The sequence below is a fragment of the Vigna unguiculata genome, chromosome 11 (genome assembly GCF_037176805.1).
Source record: "Vigna unguiculata cultivar grain cowpea cultivar isolate G323 ecotype 2 chromosome 11, ASM3717680v1, whole genome shotgun sequence".
Lineage (NCBI taxonomy): Eukaryota > Viridiplantae > Streptophyta > Magnoliopsida > Fabales > Fabaceae > Vigna > Vigna unguiculata.
The window spans coordinates 13,181,247-13,207,630 of record NC_140802.1 but is presented as its reverse complement, the minus strand read 5'-3'; the positions used below and the strand labels follow the sequence as shown (position 1 = coordinate 13,207,630).

General features: G+C 46.7%; 56 non-coding genes and 24 pseudogenes across 56 annotated transcripts; all 80 read left to right on the top strand.

The window, feature by feature from the left end:
* Positions 1-191: 191 nt before the first annotated feature.
* On the top strand, positions 192-310 carry LOC146881162 (5S ribosomal RNA). The gene has a single exon (XR_014986892.1). It is a non-coding gene; the product is annotated as a 5S ribosomal RNA (ribosomal RNA).
* Positions 311-528: 218 nt separating this feature from the next.
* On the top strand, positions 529-647 carry LOC146881161 (5S ribosomal RNA). Its single transcript, XR_014987238.1, has one exon. It is a non-coding gene; the product is annotated as a 5S ribosomal RNA (ribosomal RNA).
* Positions 648-865: 218 nt separating this feature from the next.
* LOC146881160 (5S ribosomal RNA) lies at positions 866-984 on the top strand. Its single transcript, XR_014987174.1, has one exon. It is a non-coding gene; the product is annotated as a 5S ribosomal RNA (ribosomal RNA).
* A 218-nt stretch (positions 985-1,202) lies between these two features.
* Positions 1,203-1,321, top strand: LOC146881159 (5S ribosomal RNA; annotated as a pseudogene).
* A 194-nt stretch (positions 1,322-1,515) lies between these two features.
* LOC146881158 (5S ribosomal RNA) lies at positions 1,516-1,634 on the top strand (annotated as a pseudogene).
* A 194-nt stretch (positions 1,635-1,828) lies between these two features.
* On the top strand, positions 1,829-1,947 carry LOC146881157 (5S ribosomal RNA). Its single transcript, XR_014986977.1, has one exon. It is a non-coding gene; the product is annotated as a 5S ribosomal RNA (ribosomal RNA).
* Positions 1,948-2,044: 97 nt separating this feature from the next.
* On the top strand, positions 2,045-2,163 carry LOC146881156 (5S ribosomal RNA). Its single transcript, XR_014986891.1, has one exon. It is a non-coding gene; the product is annotated as a 5S ribosomal RNA (ribosomal RNA).
* A 218-nt stretch (positions 2,164-2,381) lies between these two features.
* LOC146881155 (5S ribosomal RNA) lies at positions 2,382-2,500 on the top strand (annotated as a pseudogene).
* A 194-nt stretch (positions 2,501-2,694) lies between these two features.
* Positions 2,695-2,813, top strand: LOC146881154 (5S ribosomal RNA). Its single transcript, XR_014987218.1, has one exon. It is a non-coding gene; the product is annotated as a 5S ribosomal RNA (ribosomal RNA).
* Positions 2,814-3,031: 218 nt separating this feature from the next.
* On the top strand, positions 3,032-3,150 carry LOC146881153 (5S ribosomal RNA; annotated as a pseudogene).
* A 194-nt stretch (positions 3,151-3,344) lies between these two features.
* On the top strand, positions 3,345-3,463 carry LOC146881152 (5S ribosomal RNA). The gene has a single exon (XR_014987108.1). It is a non-coding gene; the product is annotated as a 5S ribosomal RNA (ribosomal RNA).
* Positions 3,464-3,681: 218 nt separating this feature from the next.
* Positions 3,682-3,800, top strand: LOC146881151 (5S ribosomal RNA). The gene has a single exon (XR_014987011.1). It is a non-coding gene; the product is annotated as a 5S ribosomal RNA (ribosomal RNA).
* Positions 3,801-3,887: 87 nt separating this feature from the next.
* Positions 3,888-4,006, top strand: LOC146881150 (5S ribosomal RNA; annotated as a pseudogene).
* Positions 4,007-4,200: 194 nt separating this feature from the next.
* LOC146881149 (5S ribosomal RNA) lies at positions 4,201-4,319 on the top strand. The gene has a single exon (XR_014986976.1). It is a non-coding gene; the product is annotated as a 5S ribosomal RNA (ribosomal RNA).
* Positions 4,320-4,537: 218 nt separating this feature from the next.
* LOC146881148 (5S ribosomal RNA) lies at positions 4,538-4,656 on the top strand. Its single transcript, XR_014986890.1, has one exon. It is a non-coding gene; the product is annotated as a 5S ribosomal RNA (ribosomal RNA).
* A 218-nt stretch (positions 4,657-4,874) lies between these two features.
* Positions 4,875-4,993, top strand: LOC146881147 (5S ribosomal RNA). The gene has a single exon (XR_014987237.1). It is a non-coding gene; the product is annotated as a 5S ribosomal RNA (ribosomal RNA).
* A 218-nt stretch (positions 4,994-5,211) lies between these two features.
* LOC146881146 (5S ribosomal RNA) lies at positions 5,212-5,330 on the top strand. Its single transcript, XR_014987173.1, has one exon. It is a non-coding gene; the product is annotated as a 5S ribosomal RNA (ribosomal RNA).
* A 218-nt stretch (positions 5,331-5,548) lies between these two features.
* LOC146881145 (5S ribosomal RNA) lies at positions 5,549-5,667 on the top strand (annotated as a pseudogene).
* Positions 5,668-5,861: 194 nt separating this feature from the next.
* On the top strand, positions 5,862-5,980 carry LOC146881144 (5S ribosomal RNA; annotated as a pseudogene).
* A 194-nt stretch (positions 5,981-6,174) lies between these two features.
* Positions 6,175-6,293, top strand: LOC146881143 (5S ribosomal RNA). Its single transcript, XR_014986974.1, has one exon. It is a non-coding gene; the product is annotated as a 5S ribosomal RNA (ribosomal RNA).
* A 97-nt stretch (positions 6,294-6,390) lies between these two features.
* Positions 6,391-6,509, top strand: LOC146881142 (5S ribosomal RNA). The gene has a single exon (XR_014986889.1). It is a non-coding gene; the product is annotated as a 5S ribosomal RNA (ribosomal RNA).
* Positions 6,510-6,727: 218 nt separating this feature from the next.
* LOC146881141 (5S ribosomal RNA) lies at positions 6,728-6,846 on the top strand. Its single transcript, XR_014987144.1, has one exon. It is a non-coding gene; the product is annotated as a 5S ribosomal RNA (ribosomal RNA).
* Positions 6,847-6,933: 87 nt separating this feature from the next.
* On the top strand, positions 6,934-7,052 carry LOC146881140 (5S ribosomal RNA; annotated as a pseudogene).
* Positions 7,053-7,246: 194 nt separating this feature from the next.
* On the top strand, positions 7,247-7,365 carry LOC146881139 (5S ribosomal RNA). Its single transcript, XR_014986973.1, has one exon. It is a non-coding gene; the product is annotated as a 5S ribosomal RNA (ribosomal RNA).
* A 218-nt stretch (positions 7,366-7,583) lies between these two features.
* LOC146881138 (5S ribosomal RNA) lies at positions 7,584-7,702 on the top strand. Its single transcript, XR_014986888.1, has one exon. It is a non-coding gene; the product is annotated as a 5S ribosomal RNA (ribosomal RNA).
* A 218-nt stretch (positions 7,703-7,920) lies between these two features.
* LOC146881137 (5S ribosomal RNA) lies at positions 7,921-8,039 on the top strand. Its single transcript, XR_014987236.1, has one exon. It is a non-coding gene; the product is annotated as a 5S ribosomal RNA (ribosomal RNA).
* Positions 8,040-8,257: 218 nt separating this feature from the next.
* On the top strand, positions 8,258-8,376 carry LOC146881136 (5S ribosomal RNA). Its single transcript, XR_014987010.1, has one exon. It is a non-coding gene; the product is annotated as a 5S ribosomal RNA (ribosomal RNA).
* Positions 8,377-8,594: 218 nt separating this feature from the next.
* On the top strand, positions 8,595-8,713 carry LOC146881135 (5S ribosomal RNA; annotated as a pseudogene).
* A 194-nt stretch (positions 8,714-8,907) lies between these two features.
* On the top strand, positions 8,908-9,026 carry LOC146881134 (5S ribosomal RNA; annotated as a pseudogene).
* A 194-nt stretch (positions 9,027-9,220) lies between these two features.
* Positions 9,221-9,339, top strand: LOC146881133 (5S ribosomal RNA). The gene has a single exon (XR_014986972.1). It is a non-coding gene; the product is annotated as a 5S ribosomal RNA (ribosomal RNA).
* A 97-nt stretch (positions 9,340-9,436) lies between these two features.
* Positions 9,437-9,555, top strand: LOC146881132 (5S ribosomal RNA). Its single transcript, XR_014986886.1, has one exon. It is a non-coding gene; the product is annotated as a 5S ribosomal RNA (ribosomal RNA).
* Positions 9,556-9,773: 218 nt separating this feature from the next.
* LOC146881131 (5S ribosomal RNA) lies at positions 9,774-9,892 on the top strand (annotated as a pseudogene).
* A 194-nt stretch (positions 9,893-10,086) lies between these two features.
* LOC146881130 (5S ribosomal RNA) lies at positions 10,087-10,205 on the top strand. The gene has a single exon (XR_014987217.1). It is a non-coding gene; the product is annotated as a 5S ribosomal RNA (ribosomal RNA).
* Positions 10,206-10,423: 218 nt separating this feature from the next.
* LOC146881129 (5S ribosomal RNA) lies at positions 10,424-10,542 on the top strand (annotated as a pseudogene).
* A 194-nt stretch (positions 10,543-10,736) lies between these two features.
* Positions 10,737-10,855, top strand: LOC146881128 (5S ribosomal RNA). Its single transcript, XR_014987243.1, has one exon. It is a non-coding gene; the product is annotated as a 5S ribosomal RNA (ribosomal RNA).
* A 218-nt stretch (positions 10,856-11,073) lies between these two features.
* Positions 11,074-11,192, top strand: LOC146881127 (5S ribosomal RNA). The gene has a single exon (XR_014987009.1). It is a non-coding gene; the product is annotated as a 5S ribosomal RNA (ribosomal RNA).
* An 87-nt stretch (positions 11,193-11,279) lies between these two features.
* LOC146881126 (5S ribosomal RNA) lies at positions 11,280-11,398 on the top strand (annotated as a pseudogene).
* Positions 11,399-11,592: 194 nt separating this feature from the next.
* On the top strand, positions 11,593-11,711 carry LOC146881125 (5S ribosomal RNA). Its single transcript, XR_014986971.1, has one exon. It is a non-coding gene; the product is annotated as a 5S ribosomal RNA (ribosomal RNA).
* Positions 11,712-11,929: 218 nt separating this feature from the next.
* On the top strand, positions 11,930-12,048 carry LOC146881124 (5S ribosomal RNA). The gene has a single exon (XR_014987007.1). It is a non-coding gene; the product is annotated as a 5S ribosomal RNA (ribosomal RNA).
* Positions 12,049-12,135: 87 nt separating this feature from the next.
* Positions 12,136-12,254, top strand: LOC146881123 (5S ribosomal RNA; annotated as a pseudogene).
* Positions 12,255-12,448: 194 nt separating this feature from the next.
* On the top strand, positions 12,449-12,567 carry LOC146881122 (5S ribosomal RNA). The gene has a single exon (XR_014986970.1). It is a non-coding gene; the product is annotated as a 5S ribosomal RNA (ribosomal RNA).
* Positions 12,568-12,785: 218 nt separating this feature from the next.
* On the top strand, positions 12,786-12,904 carry LOC146881121 (5S ribosomal RNA). The gene has a single exon (XR_014986885.1). It is a non-coding gene; the product is annotated as a 5S ribosomal RNA (ribosomal RNA).
* A 218-nt stretch (positions 12,905-13,122) lies between these two features.
* LOC146881120 (5S ribosomal RNA) lies at positions 13,123-13,241 on the top strand. Its single transcript, XR_014987094.1, has one exon. It is a non-coding gene; the product is annotated as a 5S ribosomal RNA (ribosomal RNA).
* A 218-nt stretch (positions 13,242-13,459) lies between these two features.
* On the top strand, positions 13,460-13,576 carry LOC146881119 (5S ribosomal RNA; annotated as a pseudogene).
* A 196-nt stretch (positions 13,577-13,772) lies between these two features.
* Positions 13,773-13,891, top strand: LOC146881118 (5S ribosomal RNA). Its single transcript, XR_014987006.1, has one exon. It is a non-coding gene; the product is annotated as a 5S ribosomal RNA (ribosomal RNA).
* A 217-nt stretch (positions 13,892-14,108) lies between these two features.
* LOC146881117 (5S ribosomal RNA) lies at positions 14,109-14,225 on the top strand (annotated as a pseudogene).
* Positions 14,226-14,421: 196 nt separating this feature from the next.
* On the top strand, positions 14,422-14,540 carry LOC146881116 (5S ribosomal RNA). Its single transcript, XR_014987005.1, has one exon. It is a non-coding gene; the product is annotated as a 5S ribosomal RNA (ribosomal RNA).
* Positions 14,541-14,819: 279 nt separating this feature from the next.
* LOC146881115 (5S ribosomal RNA) lies at positions 14,820-14,938 on the top strand. Its single transcript, XR_014987253.1, has one exon. It is a non-coding gene; the product is annotated as a 5S ribosomal RNA (ribosomal RNA).
* Positions 14,939-15,156: 218 nt separating this feature from the next.
* Positions 15,157-15,275, top strand: LOC146881114 (5S ribosomal RNA). The gene has a single exon (XR_014986884.1). It is a non-coding gene; the product is annotated as a 5S ribosomal RNA (ribosomal RNA).
* A 218-nt stretch (positions 15,276-15,493) lies between these two features.
* LOC146881113 (5S ribosomal RNA) lies at positions 15,494-15,612 on the top strand. The gene has a single exon (XR_014986883.1). It is a non-coding gene; the product is annotated as a 5S ribosomal RNA (ribosomal RNA).
* Positions 15,613-15,907: 295 nt separating this feature from the next.
* LOC146881112 (5S ribosomal RNA) lies at positions 15,908-16,026 on the top strand. The gene has a single exon (XR_014987093.1). It is a non-coding gene; the product is annotated as a 5S ribosomal RNA (ribosomal RNA).
* Positions 16,027-16,244: 218 nt separating this feature from the next.
* LOC146881111 (5S ribosomal RNA) lies at positions 16,245-16,361 on the top strand (annotated as a pseudogene).
* A 570-nt stretch (positions 16,362-16,931) lies between these two features.
* LOC146881110 (5S ribosomal RNA) lies at positions 16,932-17,046 on the top strand (annotated as a pseudogene).
* Positions 17,047-17,264: 218 nt separating this feature from the next.
* Positions 17,265-17,383, top strand: LOC146881109 (5S ribosomal RNA). Its single transcript, XR_014986882.1, has one exon. It is a non-coding gene; the product is annotated as a 5S ribosomal RNA (ribosomal RNA).
* Positions 17,384-17,601: 218 nt separating this feature from the next.
* On the top strand, positions 17,602-17,720 carry LOC146881108 (5S ribosomal RNA; annotated as a pseudogene).
* A 194-nt stretch (positions 17,721-17,914) lies between these two features.
* On the top strand, positions 17,915-18,036 carry LOC146881107 (5S ribosomal RNA). Its single transcript, XR_014986678.1, has one exon. It is a non-coding gene; the product is annotated as a 5S ribosomal RNA (ribosomal RNA).
* A 218-nt stretch (positions 18,037-18,254) lies between these two features.
* On the top strand, positions 18,255-18,373 carry LOC146881106 (5S ribosomal RNA; annotated as a pseudogene).
* Positions 18,374-18,567: 194 nt separating this feature from the next.
* LOC146881105 (5S ribosomal RNA) lies at positions 18,568-18,686 on the top strand. The gene has a single exon (XR_014986881.1). It is a non-coding gene; the product is annotated as a 5S ribosomal RNA (ribosomal RNA).
* Positions 18,687-18,904: 218 nt separating this feature from the next.
* LOC146881104 (5S ribosomal RNA) lies at positions 18,905-19,023 on the top strand. The gene has a single exon (XR_014987155.1). It is a non-coding gene; the product is annotated as a 5S ribosomal RNA (ribosomal RNA).
* A 218-nt stretch (positions 19,024-19,241) lies between these two features.
* LOC146881103 (5S ribosomal RNA) lies at positions 19,242-19,360 on the top strand. The gene has a single exon (XR_014986880.1). It is a non-coding gene; the product is annotated as a 5S ribosomal RNA (ribosomal RNA).
* Positions 19,361-19,578: 218 nt separating this feature from the next.
* LOC146881102 (5S ribosomal RNA) lies at positions 19,579-19,697 on the top strand. The gene has a single exon (XR_014986879.1). It is a non-coding gene; the product is annotated as a 5S ribosomal RNA (ribosomal RNA).
* Positions 19,698-19,915: 218 nt separating this feature from the next.
* On the top strand, positions 19,916-20,034 carry LOC146881101 (5S ribosomal RNA; annotated as a pseudogene).
* A 194-nt stretch (positions 20,035-20,228) lies between these two features.
* LOC146881100 (5S ribosomal RNA) lies at positions 20,229-20,347 on the top strand. The gene has a single exon (XR_014987143.1). It is a non-coding gene; the product is annotated as a 5S ribosomal RNA (ribosomal RNA).
* A 218-nt stretch (positions 20,348-20,565) lies between these two features.
* On the top strand, positions 20,566-20,684 carry LOC146881099 (5S ribosomal RNA; annotated as a pseudogene).
* Positions 20,685-20,878: 194 nt separating this feature from the next.
* Positions 20,879-20,997, top strand: LOC146881098 (5S ribosomal RNA; annotated as a pseudogene).
* A 194-nt stretch (positions 20,998-21,191) lies between these two features.
* On the top strand, positions 21,192-21,310 carry LOC146881097 (5S ribosomal RNA). Its single transcript, XR_014986878.1, has one exon. It is a non-coding gene; the product is annotated as a 5S ribosomal RNA (ribosomal RNA).
* A 218-nt stretch (positions 21,311-21,528) lies between these two features.
* LOC146881096 (5S ribosomal RNA) lies at positions 21,529-21,647 on the top strand. The gene has a single exon (XR_014987058.1). It is a non-coding gene; the product is annotated as a 5S ribosomal RNA (ribosomal RNA).
* A 218-nt stretch (positions 21,648-21,865) lies between these two features.
* LOC146881095 (5S ribosomal RNA) lies at positions 21,866-21,984 on the top strand. The gene has a single exon (XR_014987004.1). It is a non-coding gene; the product is annotated as a 5S ribosomal RNA (ribosomal RNA).
* Positions 21,985-22,280: 296 nt separating this feature from the next.
* LOC146881094 (5S ribosomal RNA) lies at positions 22,281-22,399 on the top strand. The gene has a single exon (XR_014987189.1). It is a non-coding gene; the product is annotated as a 5S ribosomal RNA (ribosomal RNA).
* A 218-nt stretch (positions 22,400-22,617) lies between these two features.
* LOC146881093 (5S ribosomal RNA) lies at positions 22,618-22,736 on the top strand. The gene has a single exon (XR_014987250.1). It is a non-coding gene; the product is annotated as a 5S ribosomal RNA (ribosomal RNA).
* Positions 22,737-22,954: 218 nt separating this feature from the next.
* LOC146881092 (5S ribosomal RNA) lies at positions 22,955-23,073 on the top strand. The gene has a single exon (XR_014986877.1). It is a non-coding gene; the product is annotated as a 5S ribosomal RNA (ribosomal RNA).
* Positions 23,074-23,291: 218 nt separating this feature from the next.
* On the top strand, positions 23,292-23,410 carry LOC146881091 (5S ribosomal RNA; annotated as a pseudogene).
* A 194-nt stretch (positions 23,411-23,604) lies between these two features.
* LOC146881090 (5S ribosomal RNA) lies at positions 23,605-23,723 on the top strand. Its single transcript, XR_014987064.1, has one exon. It is a non-coding gene; the product is annotated as a 5S ribosomal RNA (ribosomal RNA).
* A 218-nt stretch (positions 23,724-23,941) lies between these two features.
* On the top strand, positions 23,942-24,060 carry LOC146881089 (5S ribosomal RNA). Its single transcript, XR_014986875.1, has one exon. It is a non-coding gene; the product is annotated as a 5S ribosomal RNA (ribosomal RNA).
* Positions 24,061-24,278: 218 nt separating this feature from the next.
* Positions 24,279-24,397, top strand: LOC146881088 (5S ribosomal RNA). Its single transcript, XR_014987226.1, has one exon. It is a non-coding gene; the product is annotated as a 5S ribosomal RNA (ribosomal RNA).
* Positions 24,398-24,615: 218 nt separating this feature from the next.
* Positions 24,616-24,734, top strand: LOC146881087 (5S ribosomal RNA). Its single transcript, XR_014987057.1, has one exon. It is a non-coding gene; the product is annotated as a 5S ribosomal RNA (ribosomal RNA).
* Positions 24,735-25,029: 295 nt separating this feature from the next.
* LOC146881086 (5S ribosomal RNA) lies at positions 25,030-25,148 on the top strand. The gene has a single exon (XR_014987188.1). It is a non-coding gene; the product is annotated as a 5S ribosomal RNA (ribosomal RNA).
* A 218-nt stretch (positions 25,149-25,366) lies between these two features.
* Positions 25,367-25,485, top strand: LOC146881085 (5S ribosomal RNA). The gene has a single exon (XR_014987085.1). It is a non-coding gene; the product is annotated as a 5S ribosomal RNA (ribosomal RNA).
* A 218-nt stretch (positions 25,486-25,703) lies between these two features.
* On the top strand, positions 25,704-25,822 carry LOC146881084 (5S ribosomal RNA). The gene has a single exon (XR_014986874.1). It is a non-coding gene; the product is annotated as a 5S ribosomal RNA (ribosomal RNA).
* Positions 25,823-26,040: 218 nt separating this feature from the next.
* Positions 26,041-26,159, top strand: LOC146881083 (5S ribosomal RNA). The gene has a single exon (XR_014986873.1). It is a non-coding gene; the product is annotated as a 5S ribosomal RNA (ribosomal RNA).
* The last annotated feature ends 225 nt before the right edge of the window (positions 26,160-26,384 follow it).

The following is a 26,384-nucleotide window of genomic DNA, read 5'->3' as shown; positions in this document are numbered from 1 at the left end:
TTCTTTTCATCACTGTTTTCTTTTGCAATCAAATCCTAAATTATCACCTAAATCATTCCAACTGACTACTACCAAAATCTCTTCAGACCAAAACAACCCACCTCACGTCCCCGTGCCCCCGCGCCGCGCCAAGTGTTCAAACTTAGGCCCAATGCGAAACCCATATGTACATTGATCGTGCAATACTTCACAGGTGCGATCATACCAGCACTAATGCACCGGATCCCATCAGAACTCCGCAGTTAAGCGTGCTTGGGCGAGAGTAGTACTAGGATGGGTGACCTCCTGGGAAGTCCTCGTGTTGCACCTCTTTTTTACGTTATTTTCTTTTCCTACGTTCTTTTCATCACTGTTTTCTTTTGCAATCAAATCCTAAATTATCACCTAAATCATTCCAACTGACTACTACCAAAATCTCTTCAGACCAAAACAACCCACCTCACGTCCCCGTGCCCCTGCGCCGCGCCAAGTGTTCAAACTTAGGCCCAATGCGAAACCCATATGTACATTGATCGTGCAATACTTCACAGGTGCGATCATACCAGCACTAATGCACCGGATCCCATCAGAACTTCGCAGTTAAGCGTGCTTGGGCGAGAGTAGTACTAGGATGGGTGACCTCCTCGGAAGTCCTCGTGTTGCACCTCTTTTTTACGTTATTTTCTTTTCCTACGTTCTTTTCATCACTGTTTTCTTTTGCTATCAAATCCTAAATTATCACCTAAATCATTCCAACTGACTACTACCAAAATCTCTTCAGACCAAAACAACCCACCTCACGTCCCCGTGCCCCCGCGCCGCGCCAAGTGTTCAAACTTAGGCCCAATGCGAAACCCATATGTACATTGATCGTGCAATACTTCACAGGTGCGATCATACCAGCACTAATGCACCGGATCCCATCAGAACTCCGCAATTAAGCGTGCTTGGGCGAGAGTAGTACTAGGATGGGTGACCTCTTGGGAAGTCCTCGTGTTGCACCTCTTTTTTACGTTATTTTCTTTTCCTACGTTCTTTTCATCACTGTTTTCTTTTGCAATCAAATCCTAAATTATCACCTAAATCATTCCAACTGACTACTACCAAAATCTCTTCAGACCAAAACAACCCACCTCACGTCCCCGTGCCCCCGCGCCGCGCCAAGTGTTCAAACTTAGGCCCAATGCGAAACCCATATGTACATTGATCGTGCAATACTTCACAGGTGCGATCATACCAGCACTAATGCACCGGATCCCATCAGAACTCCGCAGTTAAGCGTGCTTGGGCGAGAGTAGTACTAGGATGGGTGACCTCCTGGGAAGTCCTATTTTCTTTTCCTACGTTCTTTTCATCACTGTTTTCTTTTGCAATCAAATCCTAAATTATCACCTAAATCATTCCAACTGACTACTACCAAAATCTCTTCAGACCAAAACAACCCACCTCACGTCCCCGTGCCCCCGCGCCGCGCCAAGTGTTCAAACTTAGGCCCAATGCGAAACCCATATGTACATTGATCGTGCAATACTTCACAGGTGCGATCATACCAGCACTAATGCACCGGATCCCATCAGAACTCCGCAGTTAAGCGTGCTTGGGCGAGAGTAGTACTAGGATGGGTGACCTCCTGGGAAGTCCTATTTTCTTTTCCTACGTTCTTTTCATCACTGTTTTCTTTTGCAATCAAATCCTAAATTATCACCTAAATCATTCCAACTGACTACTACCAAAATCTCTTCAGACCAAAACAACCCACCTCACGTCCCCGTGCCCCCGCGCCGCGCCAAGTGTTCAAACTTAGGCCCAATGCGAAACCCATATGTACATTGATCGTGCAATACTTCACAGGTGCGATCATACCAGCACTAATGCACCGGATCCCATCAGAACTCCGCAGCTAAGCGTGCTTGGGCGAGAGTAGTACTAGGATGGGTGACCTCCTGGGAAGTCCTCGTGTTGCACCTCTTTTTTACGTTATTTTCTTTTCCTACGTTCTTTTCATCACTGTTAAACTTAGGCCCAATGCGAAACCCATATGTACATTGATCGTGCAATACTTCACAGGTGCGATCATACCAGCACTAATGCACCGGATCCCATCAGAACTCCGCAGTTAAGCGTGCTTGGGCGAGAGTAGTACTAGGATGGGTGACCTCCTGGGAAGTCCTCGTGTTGCACCTCTTTTTTACGTTATTTTCTTTTCCTACGTTCTTTTCATCACTGTTTACTTTTGCAATCAAATCCTAAATTATCACCTAAATCATTCCAACTGACTACTACCAAAATCTCTTCAGACCAAAACAACCCACCTCACGTCCCCGTGCCCCCGCGCCGCGCCAAGTGTTCAAACTTAGGCCCAATGCGAAACCCATATGTACATTGATCGTGCAATACTTCACAGGTGCGATCATACCAGCACTAATGCACCGGATCCCATCAGCACTCCGCAGTTAAGCGTGCTTGGGCGAGAGTAGTACTAGGATGGGTGACCTCCTGGGAAGTCCTATTTTCTTTTCCTACGTTCTTTTCATCACTGTTTTCTTTTGCAATCAAATCCTAAATTATCACCTAAATCATTCCAACTGACTACTACCAAAATCTCTTCAGACCAAAACAACCCACCTCACGTCCCCGTGCCCCCGCGCCGCGCCAAGTGTTCAAACTTAGGCCCAATGCGAAACCCATATGTACATTGATCGTGCAATACTTCACAGGTGCGATCATACCAGCAATAATGCACCGGATCCCATCAGAACTCTGCAGTTAAGCGTGCTTGGGCGAGAGTAGTACTAGGATGGGTGACCTCCTGGGAAGTCCTCGTGTTGCACCTCTTTTTTACGTTATTTTCTTTTCCTACGTTCTTTTCATCACTGTTTTCTTTTGCAATCAAATCCTAAATTATCACCTAAATCATTCCAACTGACTACTACCAAAATCTCTTCAGACCAAAACAACCCACCTCACGTCCCCGTGCCCCCGCGCCGCGCCAAGTGTTCAAACTTAGGCCCAATGCGAAACCCATATGTACATTGATCGTGCAATACTTCACAGGTGCGATCATACCAGCACTAATGCACCGGATCCCATCAGAACTCCGCAGTTAAGCGTGCTTGGGCGAGAGTAGTACTAGGATGGGTGACCTCCTGGGAAGTCCTATTTTCTTTTCCTACGTTCTTTTCATCACTGTTTTCTTTTGCAATCAAAACCTAAATTATCACCTAAATCATTCCAACTGACTACTACCAAAATCTCTTCAGACCAAAACAACCCACCTCACGTCCCCGTGCCCCTGCACCGCGCCAAGTGTTCAAACTTAGGCCCAATGCGAAACCCATATGTACATTGATCGTGCAATACTTCACAGGTGCGATCATACCAGCACTAATGCACCGGATCCCATCAGAACTTCGCAGTTAAGCGTGCTTGGGCGAGAGTAGTACTAGGATGGGTGACCTCCTGGGAAGTCCTCGTGTTGCACCTCTTTTTTACGTTATTTTCTTTTCCTACGTTCTTTTCATCACTGTTTTCTTTTGCAATCAAATCCTAAATTATCACCTAAATCATTCCAACTGACTACTACCAAAATCTCTTCAGACCAAAACAACCCACCTCACGTCCCCGTGCCCCCGCGCCGCGCCAAGTGTTCAAACTTAGGCCCAATGCGAAACCCATATGTACATTGATCGTGCAATACTTCACAGGTGCGATCATACCAGCACTAATGCACCGGATCCCATCAGAACTCCGCAGTTAAGCGTGCTTGGGCGAGAGTAGTACTAGGATGGGTGACCTCTTGGGAAGTCCTCGTGTTGCACCTCTTTTTTACGTTATTTTCTTTTCCGCCAAGTGTTCAAACTTAGGCCCAATGCGAAACCCATATGTACATTGATCGTGCAATACTTCACAGGTGCGATCATACCAGCACTAATGCACCGGATCCCATCAGAACTCCGCAGTTAAGCGTGCTTGGGCGAGAGTAGTACTAGGATGGGTGACCTCCTGGGAAGTCCTATTTTCTTTTCCTACGTTCTTTTCATCACTGTTTTCTTTTGCAATCAAATCCTAAATTATCACCTAAATCATTCCAACTGACTACTACCAAAATCTCTTCAGACCAAAACAACCCACCTCACGTCCCCGTGCCCCCGCGCCGCGCCAAGTGTTCAAACTTAGGCCCAATGCGAAACCCATATGTACATTGATCGTGCAATACTTCACAGGTGCGATCATACCAGCACTAATGCACCGGATCCCATCAGAACTCCGCAGCTAAGCGTGCTTGGGCGAGAGTAGTACTAGGATGGGTGACCTCCTGGGAAGTCCTCGTGTTGCACCTCTTTTTTACGTTATTTTCTTTTCCTACGTTCTTTTCATCACTGTTTTCTTTTGCAATCAAATCCTAAATTATCACCTAAATCATTCCAACTGACTACTACCAAAATCTCTTCAGACCAAAACAACCCACCTCACGTCCCCGTGCCCCCGCGCCGCGCCAAGTGTTCAAACTTAGGCCCAATGCGAAACCCATATGTACATTGATCGTGCAATACTTCACAGGTGCGATCATACCAGCACTAATGCACCGGATCCCATCAGAACTCCGCAGTTAAGCGTGCTTGGGCGAGAGTAGTACTAGGATGGGTGACCTCCTGGGAAGTCCTCGTGTTGCACCTCTTTTTTACGTTATTTTCTTTTCCTACGTTCTTTTCATCACTGTTTTCTTTTGCAATCAAATCCTAAATTATCACCTAAATCATTCCAACTGACTACTACCAAAATCTCTTCAGACCAAAACAACCCACCTCACGTCCCCGTGCCCCTGCGCCGCGCCAAGTGTTCAAACTTAGGCCCAATGCGAAACCCATATGTACATTGATCGTGCAATACTTCACAGGTGCGATCATACCAGCACTAATGCACCGGATCCCATCAGAACTTCGCAGTTAAGCGTGCTTGGGCGAGAGTAGTACTAGGATGGGTGACCTCCTCGGAAGTCCTCGTGTTGCACCTCTTTTTTACGTTATTTTCTTTTCCTACGTTCTTTTCATCACTGTTTTCTTTTGCTATCAAATCCTAAATTATCACCTAAATCATTCCAACTGACTACTACCAAAATCTCTTCAGACCAAAACAACCCACCTCACGTCCCCGTGCCCCCGCGCCGCGCCAAGTGTTCAAACTTAGGCCCAATGCGAAACCCATATGTACATTGATCGTGCAATACTTCACAGGTGCGATCATACCAGCACTAATGCACCGGATCCCATCAGAACTCCGCAATTAAGCGTGCTTGGGCGAGAGTAGTACTAGGATGGGTGACCTCTTGGGAAGTCCTCGTGTTGCACCTCTTTTTTACGTTATTTTCTTTTCCTACGTTCTTTTCATCACTGTTTTCTTTTGCAATCAAATCCTAAATTATCACCTAAATCATTCCAACTGACTACTACCAAAATCTCTTCAGACCAAAACAACCCACCTCACGTCACCGTGCCCCCGCGCCGCGCCAAGTGTTCAAACTTAGGCCCAATGCGAAACCCATATGTACATTGATCGTGCAATACTTCACAGGTGCGATCATACCAGCACTAATGCACCGGATCCCATCAGAACTCCGCAGTTAAGCGTGCTTGGGCGAGAGTAGTACTAGGATGGGTGACCTCCTGGGAAGTCCTATTTTCTTTTCCTACGTTCTTTTCATCACTGTTTTCTTTTGCAATCAAATCCTAAATTATCACCTAAATCATTCCAACTGACTACTACCAAAATCTCTTCAGACCAAAACAACCCACCTCACGTCCCCGTGCCCCCGCGCCGCGCCAAGTGTTCAAACTTAGGCCCAATGCGAAACCCATATGTACATTGATCGTGCAATACTTCACAGGTGCGATCATACCAGCACTAATGCACCGGATCCCATCAGAACTCCGCAGTTAAGCGTGCTTGGGCGAGAGTAGTACTAGGATGGGTGACCTCCTGGGAAGTCCTATTTTCTTTTCCTACGTTCTTTTCATCACTGTTTTCTTTTGCAATCAAATCCTAAATTATCACCTAAATCATTCCAACTGACTACTACCAAAATCTCTTCAGACCAAAACAACCCACCTCACGTCCCCGTGCCCCCGCGCCGCGCCAAGTGTTCAAACTTAGGCCCAATGCGAAACCCATATGTACATTGATCGTGCAATACTTCACAGGTGCGATCATACCAGCACTAATGCACCGGATCCCATCAGAACTCCGCAGCTAAGCGTGCTTGGGCGAGAGTAGTACTAGGATGGGTGACCTCCTGGGAAGTCCTCGTGTTGCACCTCTTTTTTACGTTATTTTCTTTTCCTACGTTCTTTTCATCACTGTTAAACTTAGGCCCAATGCGAAACCCATATGTACATTGATCGTGCAATACTTCACAGGTGCGATCATACCAGCACTAATGCACCGGATCCCATCAGAACTCCGCAGTTAAGCGTGCTTGGGCGAGAGTAGTACTAGGATGGGTGACCTCCTGGGAAGTCCTCGTGTTGCACCTCTTTTTTACGTTATTTTCTTTTCCTACGTTCTTTTCATCACTGTTTACTTTTGCAATCAAATCCTAAATTATCACCTAAATCATTCCAACTGACTACTACCAAAATCTCTTCAGACCAAAACAACCCACCTCACGTCCCCGTGCCCCCGCGCCGCGCCAAGTGTTCAAACTTAGGCCCAATGCGAAACCCATATGTACATTGATCGTGCAATACTTCACAGGTGCGATCATACCAGCACTAATGCACCGGATCCCATCAGCACTCCGCAGTTAAGCGTGCTTGGGCGAGAGTAGTACTAGGATGGGTGACCTCTTGGGAAGTCCTCGTGTTGCACCTCTTTTTTACGTTATTTTCTTTTCCGCCAAGTGTTCAAACTTAGGCCCAATGCGAAACCCATATGTACATTGATCGTGCAATACTTCACAGGTGCGATCATACCAGCACTAATGCACCGGATCCCATCAGAACTCCGCAGTTAAGCGTGCTTGGGCGAGAGTAGTACTAGGATGGGTGACCTCCTGGGAAGTCCTATTTTCTTTTCCTACGTTCTTTTCATCACTGTTTTCTTTTGCAATCAAATCCTAAATTATCACCTAAATCATTCCAACTGACTACTACCAAAATCTCTTCAGACCAAAACAACCCACCTCACGTCCCCGTGCCCCCGCGCCGCGCCAAGTGTTCAAACTTAGGCCCAATGCGAAACCCATATGTACATTGATCGTGCAATACTTCACAGGTGCGATCATACCAGCACTAATGCACCGGATCCCATCAGAACTCCGCAGCTAAGCGTGCTTGGGCGAGAGTAGTACTAGGATGGGTGACCTCCTGGGAAGTCCTCGTGTTGCACCTCTTTTTTACGTTATTTTCTTTTCCTACGTTCTTTTCATCACTGTTTTCTTTTGCAATCAAATCCTAAATTATCACCTAAATCATTCCAACTGACTACTACCAAAATCTCTTCAGACCAAAACAACCCACCTCACGTCCCCGTGCCCCCGCGCCGCGCCAAGTGTTCAAACTTAGGCCCAATGCGAAACCCATATGTACATTGATCGTGCAATACTTCACAGGTGCGATCATACCAGCACTAATGCACCGGATCCCATCAGAACTCCGCAGTTAAGCGTGCTTGGGCGAGAGTAGTACTAGGATGGGTGACCTCCTGGGAAGTCCTCGTGTTGCACCTCTTTTTTACGTTATTTTCTTTTCCTACGTTCTTTTCATCACTGTTTTCTTTTGCAATCAAATCCTAAATTATCACCTAAATCATTCCAACTGACTACTACCAAAATCTCTTCAGACCAAAACAACCCACCTCACGTCCCCGTGCCCCTGCGCCGCGCCAAGTGTTCAAACTTAGGCCCAATGCGAAACCCATATGTACATTGATCGTGCAATACTTCACAGGTGCGATCATACCAGCACTAATGCACCGGATCCCATCAGAACTTCGCAGTTAAGCGTGCTTGGGCGAGAGTAGTACTAGGATGGGTGACCTCCTCGGAAGTCCTCGTGTTGCACCTCTTTTTTACGTTATTTTCTTTTCCTACGTTCTTTTCATCACTGTTTTCTTTTGCTATCAAATCCTAAATTATCACCTAAATCATTCCAACTGACTACTACCAAAATCTCTTCAGACCAAAACAACCCACCTCACGTCCCCGTGCCCCCGCGCCGCGCCAAGTGTTCAAACTTAGGCCCAATGCGAAACCCATATGTACATTGATCGTGCAATACTTCACAGGTGCGATCATACCAGCACTAATGCACCGGATCCCATCAGAACTCCGCAGTTAAGCGTGCTTGGGCGAGAGTAGTACTAGGATGGGTGACCTCTTGGGAAGTCCTCGTGTTGCACCTCTTTTTTACGTTATTTTCTTTTCCTACGTTCTTTTCATCACTGTTTTCTTTTGCAATCAAATCCTAAATTATCACCTAAATCATTCCAACTGACTACTACCAAAATCTCTTCAGACCAAAACAACCCACCTCACGTCCCCGTGCCCCCGCGCCGCGCCAAGTGTTCAAACTTAGGCCCAATGCGAAACCCATATGTACATTGATCGTGCAATACTTCACAGGTGCGATCATACCAGCACTAATGCACCGGATCCCATCAGAACTCCGCAGTTAAGCGTGCTTGGGCGAGAGTAGTACTAGGATGGGTGACCTCCTGGGAAGTCCTATTTTCTTTTCCTACGTTCTTTTCATCACTGTTTTCTTTTGCAATCAAATCCTAAATTATCACCTAAATCATTCCAACTGACTACTACCAAAATCTCTTCAGACCAAAACAACCCACCTCACGTCCCCGTGCCCCCGCGCCGCGCCAAGTGTTCAAACTTAGGCCCAATGCGAAACCCATATGTACATTGATCGTGCAATACTTCACAGGTGCGATCATACCAGCACTAATGCACCGGATCCCATCAGAACTCCGCAGTTAAGCGTGCTTGGGCGAGAGTAGTACTAGGATGGGTGACCTCCTGGGAAGTCCTATTTTCTTTTCCTACGTTCTTTTCATCACTGTTTTCTTTTGCAATCAAATCCTAAATTATCACCTAAATCATTCCAACTGACTACTACCAAAATCTCTTCAGACCAAAACAACCCACCTCACGTCCCCGTGCCCCCGCGCCGCGCCAAGTGTTCAAACTTAGGCCCAATGCGAAACCCATATGTACATTGATCGTGCAATACTTCACAGGTGCGATCATACCAGCACTAATGCACCGGATCCCATCAGAACTCCGCAGCTAAGCGTGCTTGGGCGAGAGTAGTACTAGGATGGGTGACCTCCTGGGAAGTCCTCGTGTTGCACCTCTTTTTTACGTTATTTTCTTTTCCTACGTTCTTTTCATCACTGTTAAACTTAGGCCCAATGCGAAACCCATATGTACATTGATCGTGCAATACTTCACAGGTGCGATCATACCAGCACTAATGCACCGGATCCCATCAGAACTCCGCAGTTAAGCGTGCTTGGGCGAGAGTAGTACTAGGATGGGTGACCTCCTGGGAAGTCCTCGTGTTGCACCTCTTTTTTACGTTATTTTCTTTTCCTACGTTCTTTTCATCACTGTTTACTTTTGCAATCAAATCCTAAATTATCACCTAAATCATTCCAACTGACTACTACCAAAATCTCTTCAGACCAAAACAACCCACCTCACGTCCCCGTGCCCCCGCGCCGCGCCAAGTGTTCAAACTTAGGCCCAATGCGAAACCCATATGTACATTGATCGTGCAATACTTCACAGGTGCGATCATACCAGCACTAATGCACCGGATCCCATCAGCACTCCGCAGTTAAGCGTGCTTGGGCGAGAGTAGTACTAGGATGGGTGACCTCCTGGGAAGTCCTATTTTCTTTTCCTACGTTCTTTTCATCACTGTTTTCTTTTGCAATCAAATCCTAAATTATCACCTAAATCATTCCAACTGACTACTACCAAAATCTCTTCAGACCAAAACAACCCACCTCACGTCCCCGTGCCCCCGCGCCGCGCCAAGTGTTCAAACTTAGGCCCAATGCGAAACCCATATGTACATTGATCGTGCAATACTTCACAGGTGCGATCATACCAGCAATAATGCACCGGATCCCATCAGAACTCTGCAGTTAAGCGTGCTTGGGCGAGAGTAGTACTAGGATGGGTGACCTCCTGGGAAGTCCTCGTGTTGCACCTCTTTTTTACGTTATTTTCTTTTCCTACGTTCTTTTCATCACTGTTTTCTTTTGCAATCAAATCCTAAATTATCACCTAAATCATTCCAACTGACTACTACCAAAATCTCTTCAGACCAAAACAACCCACCTCACGTCCCCGTGCCCCCGCGCCGCGCCAAGTGTTCAAACTTAGGCCCAATGCGAAACCCATATGTACATTGATCGTGCAATACTTCACAGGTGCGATCATACCAGCACTAATGCACCGGATCCCATCAGAACTCCGCAGTTAAGCGTGCTTGGGCGAGAGTAGTACTAGGATGGGTGACCTCCTGGGAAGTCCTATTTTCTTTTCCTACGTTCTTTTCATCACTGTTTTCTTTTGCAATCAAATCCTAAATTATCACCTAAATCATTCCAACTGACTACTACCAAAATCTCTTCAGACCAAAACAACCCACCTCACGTCCCCGTGCCCCTGCGCCGCGCCAAGTGTTCAAACTTAGGCCCAATGCGAAACCCATATGTACATTGATCGTGCAATACTTCACAGGTGCGATCATACCAGCACTAATGCACCGGATCCTATCAGAACTTCGCAGTTAAGCGTGCTTGGGCGAGAGTAGTACTAGGATGGGTGACCTCCTGGGAAGTCCTCGTGTTGCACCTCTTTTTTACGTTATTTTCTTTTCCTACGTTCTTTTCATCACTGTTTTCTTTTGCTATCAAATCCTAAATTATCACCTAAATCATTCCAACTGACTACTACCAAAATCTCTTCAGACCAAAACAACCCACCTCACGTCCCCGTGCCCCCGCGCCGCGCCAAGTGTTCAAACTTAGGCCCAATGCGAAACCCATATGTACATTGATCGTGCAATACTTCACAGGTGCGATCATACCAGCACTAATGCACCGGATCCCATCAGAACTCCGCAGTTAAGCGTGCTTGGGCGAGAGTAGTACTAGGATGGGTGACCTCTTGGGAAGTCCTCGTGTTGCACCTCTTTTTTACGTTATTTTCTTTTCCGCCAAGTGTTCAAACTTAGGCCCAATGCGAAACCCATATGTACATTGATCGTGCAATACTTCACAGGTGCGATCATACCAGCACTAATGCACCGGATCCCATCAGAACTCCGCAGTTAAGCGTGCTTGGGCGAGAGTAGTACTAGGATGGGTGACCTCCTGGGAAGTCCTATTTTCTTTTCCTACGTTCTTTTCATCACTGTTTTCTTTTGCAATCAAATCCTAAATTATCACCTAAATCATTCCAACTGACTACTACCAAAATCTCTTCAGACCAAAACAACCCACCTCACGTCCCCGTGCCCCCGCGCCGCGCCAAGTGTTCAAACTTAGGCCCAATGCGAAACCCATATGTACATTGATCGTGCAATACTTCACAGGTGCGATCATACCAGCACTAATGCACCGGATCCCATCAGAACTCCGCAGCTAAGCGTGCTTGGGCGAGAGTAGTACTAGGATGGGTGACCTCCTGGGAAGTCCTCGTGTTGCACCTCTTTTTTACGTTATTTTCTTTTCCTACGTTCTTTTCATCACTGTTTTCTTTTGCAATCAAATCCTAAATTATCACCTAAATCATTCCAACTGACTACTACCAAAATCTCTTCAGACCAAAACAACCCACCTCACGTCCCCGTGCCCCCGCGCCGCGCCAAGATTTCAAACTTAGGCCCAATGCGAAACCCATATGTACATTGATCGTGCAATACTTCACAGGTGCGATCATACCAGCACTAATGCACCGGATCCCATCAGAACTCCGCAGTTAAGCGTGCTTGGGCGAGAGTAGTACTAGGATGGGTGACCTCTTGGGAAGTCCTCGTGTTGCACCTCTTTTTTACGTTATTTTCTTTTCCGCCAAGTGTTCAAACTTAGGCCCAATGCGAAACCCATATGTACATTGATCGTGCAATACTTCACAGGTGCGATCATACCAGCACTAATGCACCGGATCCCATCAGAACTCCGCAGTTAAGCGTGCTTGGGCGAGAGTAGTACTAGGATGGGTGACCTCCTGGGAAGTCCTATTTTCTTTTCCTACGTTCTTTTCATCACTGTTTTCTTTTGCAATCAAATCCTAAATTATCACCTAAATCATTCCAACTGACTACTACCAAAATCTCTTCAGACCAAAACAACCCACCTCACGTCCCCGTGCCCCCGCGCCGCGCCAAGTGTTCAAACTTAGGCCCAATGCGAAACCCATATGTACATTGATCGTGCAATACTTCACAGGTGCGATCATACCAGCACTAATGCACCGGATCCCATCAGAACTCCGCAGCTAAGCGTGCTTGGGCGAGAGTAGTACTAGGATGGGTGACCTCCTGGGAAGTCCTCGTGTTGCACCTCTTTTTTACGTTATTTTCTTTTCCTACGTTCTTTTCATCACTGTTTTCTTTTGCAATCAAATCCTAAATTATCACCTAAATCATTCCAACTGACTACTACCAAAATCTCTTCAGACCAAAACAACCCACCTCACGTCCCCGTGCCCCCGCGCCGCGCCAAGTGTTCAAACTTAGGCCCAATGCGAAACCCATATGTACATTGATCGTGCAATACTTCACAGGTGCGATCATACCAGCACTAATGCACCGGATCCCATCAGAACTCCGCAGTTAAGCGTGCTTGGGCGAGAGTAGTACTAGGATGGGTGACCTCCTGGGAAGTCCTCGTGTTGCACCTCTTTTTTACGTTATTTTCTTTTCCTACGTTCTTTTCATCACTGTTTTCTTTTGCAATCAAATCCTAAATTATCACCTAAATCGTTCCAACTGACTACTACCAAAATCTCTTCAGACCAAAACAACCCACCTCACGTCCCCGTGCCCCCGCGCCGCGCCAAGTGTTCAAACTTAGGCCCAATGCGAAACCCATATGTACATTGATCGTGCAATACTTCACAGGTGCGATCATACTAGCACTGATGCACCGGATCCCATCAGAACTCCGCAGTTAAGCGTGCTTGGGCGAGAGTAGTACTAGGATGGGTGACCTCTTGGGAAGTCCTCGTGTTGCACCTCTTTTTTACGTTATTTTCTTTTCCTACGTTCTTTTCATCACTGTTTTCTTTTGCAATCAAATCCTAAATTATCACCTAAATCATTCCAACTGACTACTACCAAAATCTCTTCAGACCAAAACCACCCACCTCACGTCCCCGTGCCCCCGCGCCGCGCCAAGTGTTTAAACTTAGGCCCAATGCGAAACCCATATGTACATTGATCGTGCAATACTTCACATGTGCGATCATACCAGCACTAATGCACCGGATCCCATCAGAACTCCGCAGTTAAGCGTGCTTGGGCGAGAGTAGTACTAGGATGGGTGACCTCCTGGGAAGTCCTATTTTCTTTTCCTACGTTCTTTTCATCACTGTTTTCTTTTGCAATCAAATCCTAAATTATCACCTAAATCATTCCAACTGACTACTACCAAAATCTCTTCAGACCAAAACAACCCACCTCACGTCCCCGTGCCCCCGCGCCGCGCCAAGTGTTCAAACTTAGGCCCAATGCGAAACCCATATGTACATTGATCGTGCAATACTTCACAGGTGCGATCATACCAGCACTAATGCACCGGATCCCATCAGAACTCCGCAGTTAAGCGTGCTTGGGCGAGAGTAGTACTAGGATGGGTGACCTCTTGGGAAGTCCTCGTGTTGCACCTCTTTTTTACGTTATTTTCTTTTCCTACGTTCTTTTCACACTGTTTTCTTTTGCAATCAAATCCTAAATTATCACCTAAATCATTCCAACTGACTACTACCAAAATCTCTTCAGACCAAAACCACCCACCTCACGTCCCCGTGCCCCCGCGCCGCGCCAAGTGTTTAAACTTAGGCCCAATGCGAAACCCATATGTACATTGATCGTGCAATACTTCACATGTGCGATCATACCAGCACTAATGCACCGGATCCCATCAGAACTCCGCAGTTAAGCGTGCTTGGGCGAGAGTAGTACTAGGATGGGTGACCTCCTGGGAAGTCCTATTTTCTTTTCCTACGTTCTTTTCATCACTGTTTTCTTTTGCAATCAAATCCTAAATTATCACCTAAATCATTCCAACTGACTACTACCAAAATCTCTTCAGACCAAAACAACCCACCTCACGTCCCCGTGCCCCCGCGCCGCGCCAAGTGTTCAAACTTAGGCCCAATGCGAAACCCATATGTACATTGATCGTGCAATACTTCACAGGTGCGATCATACCAGCACTAATGCACCGGATCCCATCAGAACTCCGCAGTTAAGCGTGCTTGGGCGAGAGTAGTACTAGGATGGGTGACCTCTTGGGAAGTCCTCGTGTTGCACCTCTTTTTTACGTTATTTTCTTTTCCTACGTTCTTTTCATCACTGTTTTCTTTTGCAATCAAATCCTAAATTATCACCTAAATCATTCCAACTGACTACTACCAAAATCTCTTCAGACCAAAACCACCCACCTCACGTCCCCGTGCCCCCGCGCCGCGCCAAGTGTTTAAACTTAGGCCCAATGCGAAACCCATATGTACATTGATCGTGCAATACTTCACATGTGCGATCATACCAGCACTAATGCACCGGATCCCATCAGTTGATCGTGCAATACTTCACATGTGCGATCATACCAGCACTAATGCACCGGATCCCATCAGAACTCCGCAGTTAAGCGTGCTTCGGCGAGAGTAGTACTAGGATGGGTGACCTCCTGGGAAGTCCTCGTGTTGCACCTCTTTTTTACGTTATTTTCTTTTCCTACGTTCTTTTCATCACTGTTTTCTTTTGCAATCAAATCCTAAATTATCACCTAAATCATTCCAACTGACTACTACCAAAATCTCTTCAGACCAAAACAACCCACCTCACGTCCCCGTGCCCCCGCGCCGCGCCAAGTTTTCAAACTTAGGCCCAATGCGAAACCCATATGTACATTGATCGTGCAATACTTCACAGGTGCGATCATACCAGCACTAATGCACCGGATCCCATCAGAACTCCGCAGTTAAGCGTGCTTGGGCGAGAGTAGTACTAGGATGGGTGACCTCCTGGGAAGTCCTCGTGTTGCACCTCTTTTTTACGTTATTTTCTTTTCCTACGTTCTTTTCATCACTGTTTTCTTTTGCAATCAAATCCTAAATTATCACCTAAATCATTCCAACTGACTACTACCAAAATCTCTTCAGACCAAAACAACCCACCTCACGTCCCCGTGCCCCCGCGCCGCGCCAAGTGTTCAAACTTAGGCCCAATGCGAAACCCATATGTACATTGATCGTGCAATACTTCACAGGTGCGATCATACCAGCACTAATGCACCGGATCCCATCAGAACTCCGCAGTTAAGCGTGCTTGGGCGAGAGTAGTACTAGGATGGGTGACCTCCTGGGAAGTCCTCGTGTTGCACCTCTTTCCGCAGTTAAGCGTGCTTGGGCGAGAGTAGTACTAGGATGGGTGACCTCCTGGGAAGTCCTCGTGTTGCACCTCTTTTTTACGTTATTTTCTTTTCCTACGTTCTTTTCATCACTGTTTTCTTTTGCAATCAAATCCTAAATTATCACCTAAATCGTTCCAACTGACTACTACCAAAATCTCTTCAGACCAAAACAACCCACCTCACGTCCATGTGCCCCCGCGCCGCGCCAAGTGTTCAAACTTAGGCCCAATGCGAAACCCATATGTACATTGATCGTGCAATACTTCACAGGTGCGATCATACTAGCACTGATGCACCGGATCCCATCAGAACTCCGCAGTTAAGCGTGCTTGGGCGAGAGTAGTACTAGGATGGGTGACCTCTTGGGAAGTCCTCGTGTTGCACCTCTTTTTTACGTTATTTTCTTTTCCTACGTTCTTTTCATCACTGTTTTCTTTTGCAATCAAATCCTAAATTATCACCTAAATCATTCCAACTGACTACTACCAAAATCTCTTCAGACCAAAACCACCCACCTCACGTCCCCGTGCCCCCGCGCCGCGCCAAGTGTTTAAACTTAGGCCCAATGCGAAACCCATATGTACATTGATCGTGCAATACTTCACATGTGCGATCATACCAGCACTAATGCACCGGATCCCATCAGAACTCCGCAGTTAAGCGTGCTTGGGCGAGAGTAGTACTAGGATGGGTGACCTCCTGGGAAGTCCTATTTTCTTTTCCTACGTTCTTTTCATCACTGTTTTCTTTTGCAATCAAATCCTAAATTATCACCTAAATCATTCCAACTGACTACTACCAAAATCTCTTCAGACCAAAACAACCCACCTCACGTCCCCGTGCCCCCGCGCCGCGCCAAGTGTTCAAACTTAGGCCCAACGCAGTTAAGCGTGCTTGGGCGAGAGTAGTACTAGGATGGGTGACCTCCTGGGAAGTCCTATTTTCTTTTCCTACGTTCTTTTCATCACTGTTTTCTTTTGCAATCAAATCCTAAATTATCACCTAAATCATTCCAACTGACTACTACCAAAATCTCTTCAGACCAAAACAACCCACCTCACGTCCCCGTGCCCCCGCGCCGCGCCAAGTGTTCAAACTTAGGCCCAATGCGAAACCCATATGTACATTGATCGTGCAATACTTCACAGGTGCGATCATACCAGCACTAATGCACCGGATCCCATCAGAACTCCGCAGTTAAGCGTGCTTCCCCGTGCCCCCGCGCCGCGCCAAGTGTTCAAACTTAGGCCCAATGCGAAACCCATATGTACATTGATCGTGCAATACTTCACAGGTGCGATCATACCAGCACTAATGCACCGGATCCCATCAGAACTCCGCAGTTAAGCGTGCTTGGGCGAGAGTAGTACTAGGATGGGCTCCTGGGAAGTCCTCGTGTTGCACTTCTTTTTTACGTTATTTTCTTTTCCTACGTTCTTTTCATCACTGTTTTCTTTTGCAATCAAATCCTAAATTATCACCTAAATCATTCCAACTGACTACTACCAAAATCTCTTCAGACCAAAACAACCCACCTCACGTCCCCGTGCCCCCGCGCCGCGCCAAGTGTTCAAACTTAGGCCCAATGCGAAACCCATATGTACATTGATCGTGCAATACTTCACAGGTGCGATCATACCAGCACTAATGCACCGGATCCCATCAGAACTCCGCAGTTAAGCGTGCTTGGGCGAGAGTAGTACTAGGATGGGTGACCTCCTGGGAAGTCCTCGTGTTGCACCTCTTTTTTACGTTATTTTCTTTTCCTACGTTCTTTTCATCACTGTTTTCTTTTGCAATCAAATCCTAAATTATCACCTAAATCATTCCAACTGACTACTACCAAAATCTCTTCAGACCAAAACAACCCACCTCACGTCCCCGTGCCCCCGCGCCGCGCCAAGTGTTCAAACTTAGGCCCAATGCGAAACCCATATGTACATTGATCGTGCAATACTTCACAGGTGCGATCATACCAGCACTAATGCACCGGATCCCATCAGCACTCCGCAGTTAAGCGTGCTTGGGCGAGAGTAGTACTAGGATGGGTGACCTCCTGGGAAGTCCTATTTTCTTTTCCTACGTTCTTTTCATCACTGTTTTCTTTTGCAATCAAATCCTAAATTATCACCTAAATCATTCCAACTGACTACTACCAAAATCTCTTCAGACCAAAACAACCCACCTCACGTCCCCGTGCCCCCGCGCCGCGCCAAGTGTTCAAACTTAGGCCCAATGCGAAACCCATATGTACATTGATCGTGCAATACTTCACAGGTGCGATCATACCAGCACTAATGCACCGGATCCCATCAGAACTCTGCAGTTAAGCGTGCTTGGGCGAGAGTAGTACTAGGATGGGTGACTTCCTCCTGGGAAGTCCTCGTGTTGCACCTCTTTTTTACGTTATTTTCTTTTCCTACGTTCTTTTCATCACTGTTTTCTTTTGCAATCAAATCCTAAATTATCACCTAAATCATTCCAACTGACTACTACCAAAATCTCTTCAGACCAAAACAACCCACCTCACGTCCCCGTGCCCCCGCGCCGCGCCAAGTGTTCAAACTTAGGCCCAATGCGAAACCCATATGTACATTGATCGTGCAATACTTCACAGGTGCGATCATACCAGCACTAATGCACCGGATCCCATCAGAACTCCGCAGTTAAGCGTGCTTGGGCGAGAGTAGTACTAGGATGGGTGACCTCCTGGGAAGTCCTATTTTCTTTTCCTACGTTCTTTTCATCACTGTTTTCTTTTGCAATCAAATCCTAAATTATCACCTAAATCATTCCAACTGACTACTACCAAAATCTCTTCAGACCAAAACAACCCACCTCACGTCCCCGTGCCCCCGCGCCGCGCCAAGTGTTCAAACTTAGGCCCAATGCGAAACCCATATGTACATTGATCGTGCAATACTTCACAGGTGCGATCATACCAGCACTAATGCACCGGATCCCATCAGAACTCCGCAGTTAAGCGTGCTTGGGCGAGAGTAGTACTAGGATGGGTGACCTCCTGGGAAGTCCTCGTGTTGCACCTCTTTTTTACGTTATTTTCTTTTCCTACGTTCTTTTCATCACTGTTTTCTTTTGCAATCAAATCCTAAATTATCACCTAAATCATTCCAACTGACTACTACCAAAATCTCTTCAGACCAAAACAACCCACCTCACGTCCCCGTGCCCCCGCGCCGCGCCAAGTGTTCAAACTTAGGCCCAATGCGAAACCCATATGTACATTGATCGTGCAATACTTCACAGGTGCGATCATACCAGCACTAATGCACCGGATCCCATCAGAACTCCGCAATTAAGCGTGCTTGGGCGAGAGTAGTACTAGGATGGGTGACCTCCTGGGAAGTCCTCGTGTTGCACCTCTTTTTTACGTTATTTTCTTTTCCTACGTTCTTTTCATCACTGTTTTCTTTTGCAATCAAATCCTAAATTATCACCTAAATCATTCCAACTGACTACTACCAAAATCTCTTCAGACCAAAACAACCCACCTCACGTCCCCGTGCCCCCGCGCCGCGCCAAGTGTTCAAACTTAGGCCCAATGCGAAACCCATATGTACATTGATCGTGCAATACTTCACAGGTGCGATCATACCAGCACTAATGCACCGGATCCCATCAGAACTCCGCAGTTAAGCGTGCTTGGGCGAGAGTAGTACTAGGATGGGTGACCTCCTGGGAAGTCCTCGTGTTGCACCTCTTTTTTACGTTATTTTCTTTTCCTACGTTCTTTTCATCACTGTTTTCTTTTGCAATCAAATCCTAAATTATCACCTAAATCATTCCAACTGACTACTACCAAAATCTCTTCAGACCAAAACAACCCACCTCACGTCCCCGTGCCCCCGCGCCGCGCCAAGTGTTCAAACTTAGGCCCAATGCGAAACCCATATGTACATTGATCGTGCAATACTTCACAGGTGCGATCATACCAGCACTAATGCACCGGATCCCATCAGAACTCCGCAGTTAAGCGTGCTTGGGCGAGAGTAGTACTAGGATGGGTGACCTCCTGGGAAGTCCTCGTGTTGCACCTCTTTTTTACGTTATTTTCTTTTCCTACGTTCTTTTCATAACTGTTTTCTTTTGCAATCAAATCCTAAATTATCACCTAAATCATTCCAACTGACTACTACCAAAATCTCTTCAGACCAAAACAACCCACCTCACGTCCCCGTGCCCCCGCGCCGCGCCAAGTGTTCAAACTTAGGCCCAATGCGAAACCCATATGTACATTGATCGTGCAATACTTCACAGGTGCGATCATACCAGCACTAATGCACCGGATCCCATCAGCACTCCGCAGTTAAGCGTGCTTGGGCGAGAGTAGTACTAGGATGGGTGACCTCCTGGGAAGTCCTATTTTCTTTTCCTACGTTCTTTTCATCACTGTTTTCTTTTGCAATCAAATCCTAAATTATCACCTAAATCATTCCAACTGACTACTACCAAAATCTCTTCAGACCAAAACAACCCACCTCACGTCCCCGTGCCCCCGCGCCGCGCCAAGTGTTCAAACTTAGGCCCAATGCGAAACCCATATGTACATTGATCGTGCAATACTTCACAGGTGCGATCATACCAGCACTAATGCACCGGATCCCATCAGAACTCTGCAGTTAAGCGTGCTTGGGCGAGAGTAGTACTAGAATGGGTGACCTCCTGGGAAGTCCTCGTGTTGCACCTCTTTTTTACGTTATTTTCTTTTCCTACGTTCTTTTCATCACTGTTTTCTTTTGCAATCAAATCCTAAATTATCACCTAAATCATTCCAACTGACTACTACCAAAATCTCTTCAGACCAAAACAACCCACCTCACGTCCCCGTGCCCCCGCGCCGCGCCAAGTGTTCAAACTTAGGCCCAATGCGAAACCCATATGTACATTGATCGTGCAATACTTCACAGGTGCGATCATACCAGCACTAATGCACCGGATCCCATCAGAACTCCGCAGTTAAGCGTGCTTGGGCGAGAGTAGTACTAGGATGGGTGACCTCCTGGGAAGTCCTATTTTCTTTTCCTACGTTCTTTTCATCACTGTTTTCTTTTGCAATCAAATCCTAAATTATCACCTAAATCATTCCAACTGACTACTACCAAAATCTCTTCAGACCAAAACAACCCACCTCACGTCCCCGTGCCCCCGCGCCGCGCCAAGTGTTCAAACTTAGGCCCAATGCGAAACCCATATGTACATTGATCGTGTAATACTTCACAGGTGCGATCATACCAGCACTAATGCACCGGATCCCATCAGAACTCCGCAGTTAAGCGTGCTTGGGCGAGAGTAGTACTAGGATGGGTGACCTCCTGGGAAGTCCTATTTTCTTTTCCTACGTTCTTTTCATCACTGTTTTCTTTTGCAATCAAATCCTAAATTATCACCTAAATCATTCCAACTGACTACTACCAAAATCTCTTCAGACCAAAACAACCCACCTCACGTCCCCGTGCCCCCGCGCCGCGCCAAGTGTTCAAACTTAGGCCCAATGCGAAACCCATATGTACATTGATCGTGCAATACTTCACAGGTGCGATCATACCAGCACTAATGCACCGGATCCCATCAGAACTCCGCAGTTAAGCGTGCTTGGGCGAGAGTAGTACTAGGATGGGTGACCTCCTGGGAAGTCCTCGTGTTGCACCTCTTTTTTACGTTATTTTCTTTTCCTACGTTCTTTTCATCACTGTTTTCTTTTGCAATCAAATCCTAAATTATCACCTAAATCATTCCAACTGACTACTACCAAAATCTCTTCAGACCAAAACAACCCACCTCACGTCCCCGTGCCCCCGCGCCGCGCCATGTGTTCAAACTTAGGCCCAATGCGAAACCCATATGTACATTGATCGTGCAATACTTCACAGGTGCGATCATACCAGCACTAATGCGCCGGATCCCATCAGAACTCCGCAGTTAAGCGTGCTTGGGCGAGAGTAGTACTAGGATGGGTGACCTCCTGGGAAGTCCTCGTGTTGCACCTCTTTTTTACGTTATTTTCTTTTCCTACGTTCTTTTCATCACTGTTTTCTTTTGCAATCAAATCCTAAATTATCACCTAAATCATTCCAACTGACTACTACCAAAATCTCTTCAGACCAAAACAACCCACCTCACGTCCCCGTGCCCCCGCGCCGCGCCAAGTGTTCAAACTTAGGCCCAATGCGAAACCCATATGTACATTGATCGTGCAATACTTCACAGGTGCGATCATACCAGCACTAATGCACCGGATCCCATCAGAACTCCGCAGTTAAGCGTGCTTGGGCGAGAGTAGTACTAGGATGGGTGACCTCTTGGGAAGTCCTCGTGTTGCACCTCTTTCCGCAGTTAAGCGTGCTTGGGCGAGAGTAGTACTAGGATGGGTGACCTCCTGGGAAGTCCTCGTGTTGCACCTCTTTTTTACGTTATTTTCTTTTCCTACGTTCTTTTCATCACTGTTTTTTTTTTGCAATCAAATCCTAAATTATCACCTAAATCGTTCCAACTGACTACTACCAAAATCTCTTCAGACCAAAACAACCCACCTCACGTCCCCGTGCCCCCGCGCCGCGCCAAGTGTTCAAACTTAGGCCCAATGCGAAACCCATATGTACATTGATCGTGCAATACTTCACAGGTGCGATCATACCAGCACTGATGCATCGGATCCCATCAGAACTCCGCAGTTAAGTGTGCTTGGGCGAGAGTAGTACTAGGATGGGTGACCTCTTGGGAAGTCCTCGTGTTGCACCTCTTTTTTACGTTATTTTCTTTTCCTACGTTCTTTTCATCACTGTTTTCTTTTGCAATCAAATCCTAAATTATCACCTAAATCATTCCAACTGACTACTACCAAAATCTCTTCAGACCAAAACCACCCACCTCACGTCCCCGTGCCCCCGCGCCGCGCCAAGTGTTTAAACTTAGGCCCAATGCGAAACCCATATGTACATTGATCGTGCAATACTTCACATGTGCGATCATACCAGCACTAATGCACCGGATCCCATCAGAACTCCGCAGTTAAGCGTGCTTGGGCGAGAGTAGTACTAGGATGGGTGACCTCCTGGGAAGTCCTCGTGTTGAACCTCTTTTTTACGTTATTTTCTTTTCCTACGTTCTTTTCATCACTGTTTTCTTTTGCAATCAAATCCTAAATTATCACCTAAATCATTCCAACTGACTACTACCAAAATCTCTTCAGACCAAAACAACCCACCTCACGTCCCCGTGCCCCCGCGCCGCGCCAAGTGTTCAAACTTAGGCCCAATGCGAAACCCATATGTACATTGATCGTGCAATACTTCACAGGTGCGATCATACCAGCACTAATGCACCGGATCCCATCAGAACTCCGCAGTTAAGCGTGCTTGGGCGAGAGTAGTACTAGGATGGGTGACCTCCTGGGAAGTCCTCGTGTTGCACCTCTTTTTTACGTTATTTTCTTTTCCTACGTTCTTTTCATCACTGTTTTCTTTTGCAATCAAATCCTAAATTATCACCTAAATCATTCCAACTGACTACTACCAAAATCTCTTCAGACCAAAACAACCCACCTCACGTCCCCGTGCCCCCGCGCCGCGCCAAGTGTTCAAACTTAGGCCCAATGCGAAACCCATATGTACATTGATCGTGCAATACTTCACAGGTGCGATCATACCAGCACTAATGCACCGGATCCCATCAGCACTCCGCAGTTAAGCGTGCTTGGGCGAGAGTAGTACTAGGATGGGTGACCTCCTGGGAAGTCCTATTTTCTTTTCCTACGTTCTTTTCATCACTGTTTTCTTTTGCAATCAAATCCTAAATTATCACCTAAATCATTCCAACTGACTACTACCAAAATCTCTTCAGACCAAAACAACCCACCTCACGTCCCCGTGCCCCCGCGCCGCGCCAAGTGTTCAAACTTAGGCCCAATGCGAAACCCATATGTACATTGATCGTGCAATACTTCACTGGTGCGATCATACCAGCACTAATGCACCGGATCCCATCAGAACTCCGCAGTTAAGCGTGCTTGGGCGAGAGTAGTACTAGGATGGGTGACCTCCTGGGAAGTCCTCGTGTTGCACCTCTTTTTTACGTTATTTTCTTTTCCTACGTTCTTTTCATCACTGTTTTCTTTTGCAATCAAATCCTAAATTATCACCTAAATCATTCCAACTGACTACTACCAAAATCTCTTCAGACCAAAACAACCCACCTCACGTCCACGTGCCCCCGCGCCGCGCCATGTGTTCAAACTTAGGCCCAATGCGAAACCCATATGTACATTGATCGTGCAATACTTCACAGGTGCGATCATACCAGCACTAATGCACCGGATCCCATCAGAACTCCGCAGTTAAGCGTGCTTGGGCGAGAGTAGTACTAGGATGGGTGACCTCCTGGGAAGTCCTCGTGTTGCACCTCTTTTTTACGTTATTTTCTTTTCCTACGTTCTTTTCATCACTGTTTTCTTTTGCAATCAAATCCTAAATTATCACCTAAATCATTCCAACTGACTACTACCAAAATCTCTTCAGACCAAAACAACCCACCTCACGTCCCCGTGCCCCCGCGCCGCGCCAAGTGTTCAAACTTAGGCCCAATGCGAAACCCATATGTACATTGATCGTGCAATACTTCACAGGTGCGATCATACCAGCACTAATGCACCGGATCCCATCAGAACTCCGCAGTTAAGCGTGCTTGGGCGACAGTAGTACTAGGATGGGTGACCTCCTGGGAAGTCCTCGTGTTGCACCTCTTTTTTACGTTATTTTCTTTTCCTACGTTCTTTTCATCACTGTTTTCTTTTGCAATCAAATCCTAAATTATCACCTAAATCATTCCAACTGACTACTACCAAAATCTCTTCAGACCAAAACAACCCACCTCACGTCCCCGTGCCCCCGCGCCGCGCCAAGTGTTCAAACTTAGGCCCAATGCGAAACCCATATGTACATTGATCGTGCAATACTTCACAGGTGCGATCATACCAGCACTAATGCACCGGATCCCATCAGAACTCCGCAGTTAAGCGTGCTTGGGCGAGACTAGTACTAGGATGGGTGACCTCTTGGGAAGTCCTCGTGTTGCACCTCTTTCCGCAGTTAAGCGTGCTTGGGCGAGAGTAGTACTAGGATGGGTGACCTCCTGGGAAGTCCTCGTGTTGCACCTCTTTTTTACGTTATTTTCTTTTCCTACGTTCTTTTCATCACTGTTTTTTTTTGCAATCAAATCCTAAATTATCACCTAAATCGTTCCAACTGACTACTACCAAAATCTCTTCAGACCAAAACAACCCACCTCACGTCCCCGTGCCCCCGCGCCGCGCCAAGTGTTCAAACTTAGGCCCAATGCGAAACCCATATGTACATTGATCGTGCAATACTTCACAGGTGCGATCATACCAGCACTGATGCATCGGATCCCATCAGAACTCCGCAGTTAAGTGTGCTTGGGCGAGAGTAGTACTAGGATGGGTGACCTCTTGGGAAGTCCTCGTGTTGCACCTCTTTTTTACGTTATTTTCTTTTCCTACGTTCTTTTCATCACTGTTTTCTTTTGCAATCAAATCCTAAATTATCACCTAAATCATTCCAACTGACTACTACCAAAATCTCTTCAGACCAAAACCACCCACCTCACGTCCCCGTGCCCCCGCGCCGCGCCAAGTGTTTAAACTTAGGCCCAATGCGAAACCCATATGTACATTGATCGTGCAATACTTCACATGTGCGATCATACCAGCACTAATGCACCGGATCCCATCAGAACTCCGCAGTTAAGCGTGCTTGGGCGAGAGTAGTACTAGGATGGGTGACCTCCTGGGAAGTCCTCGTGTTGCACCTCTTTTTTACGTTATTTTCTTTTCCTACGTTCTTTTCATCACTGTTTTCTTTTGCAATCAAATCCTAAATTATCACCTAAATCATTCCAACTGACTACTACCAAAATCTCTTCAGACCAAAACAACCCACCTCACGTCCCCGTGCCCCCGCGCCGCGCCAAGTGTTCAAACTTAGGCCCAATGCGAAACCCATATGTACATTGATCGTGCAATACTTCACAGGTGCGATCATACCAGCACTAATGCACCGGATCCCATCAGAACTCCGCAGTTAAGCGTGCTTGGGCGAGAGTAGTACTAGGATGGGTGACCTCCTGGGAAGTCCTCGTGTTGCACCTCTTTTTTACGTTATTTTCTTTTCCTACGTTCTTTTCATCACTGTTTTCTTTTGCAATCAAATCCTAAATTATCACCTAAATCATTCCAACTGACTACTACCAAAATCTCTTCAGACCAAAACAACCCACCTCACGTCCCCGTGCCCCCGCGCCGCGCCAAGTGTTCAAACTTAGGCCCAATGCGAAACCCATATGTACATTGATCGTGCAATACTTCACAGGTGCGATCATACCAGCACTAATGCACCGGATCCCATCAGAACTCCGCAGTTAAGCGTGCTTGGGCGAGAGTAGTACTAGGATGGGTGACCTCCTGGGAAGTCCTCGTGTTGCACCTCTTTTTTACGTTATTTTCTTTTCCTACGTTCTTTTCATCACTGTTTTCTTTTGCAATCAAATCCTAAATTATCACCTAAATCATTCCAACTGACTACTACCAAAATCTCTTCAGACCAAAACAACCCACCTCACGCCCCCGCGCCGCGCCAAGTGTTCAAACTTAGGCCCAATGCGAAACCCATATGTACATTGATCGTGCAATACTTCACAGGTGCGATCATACC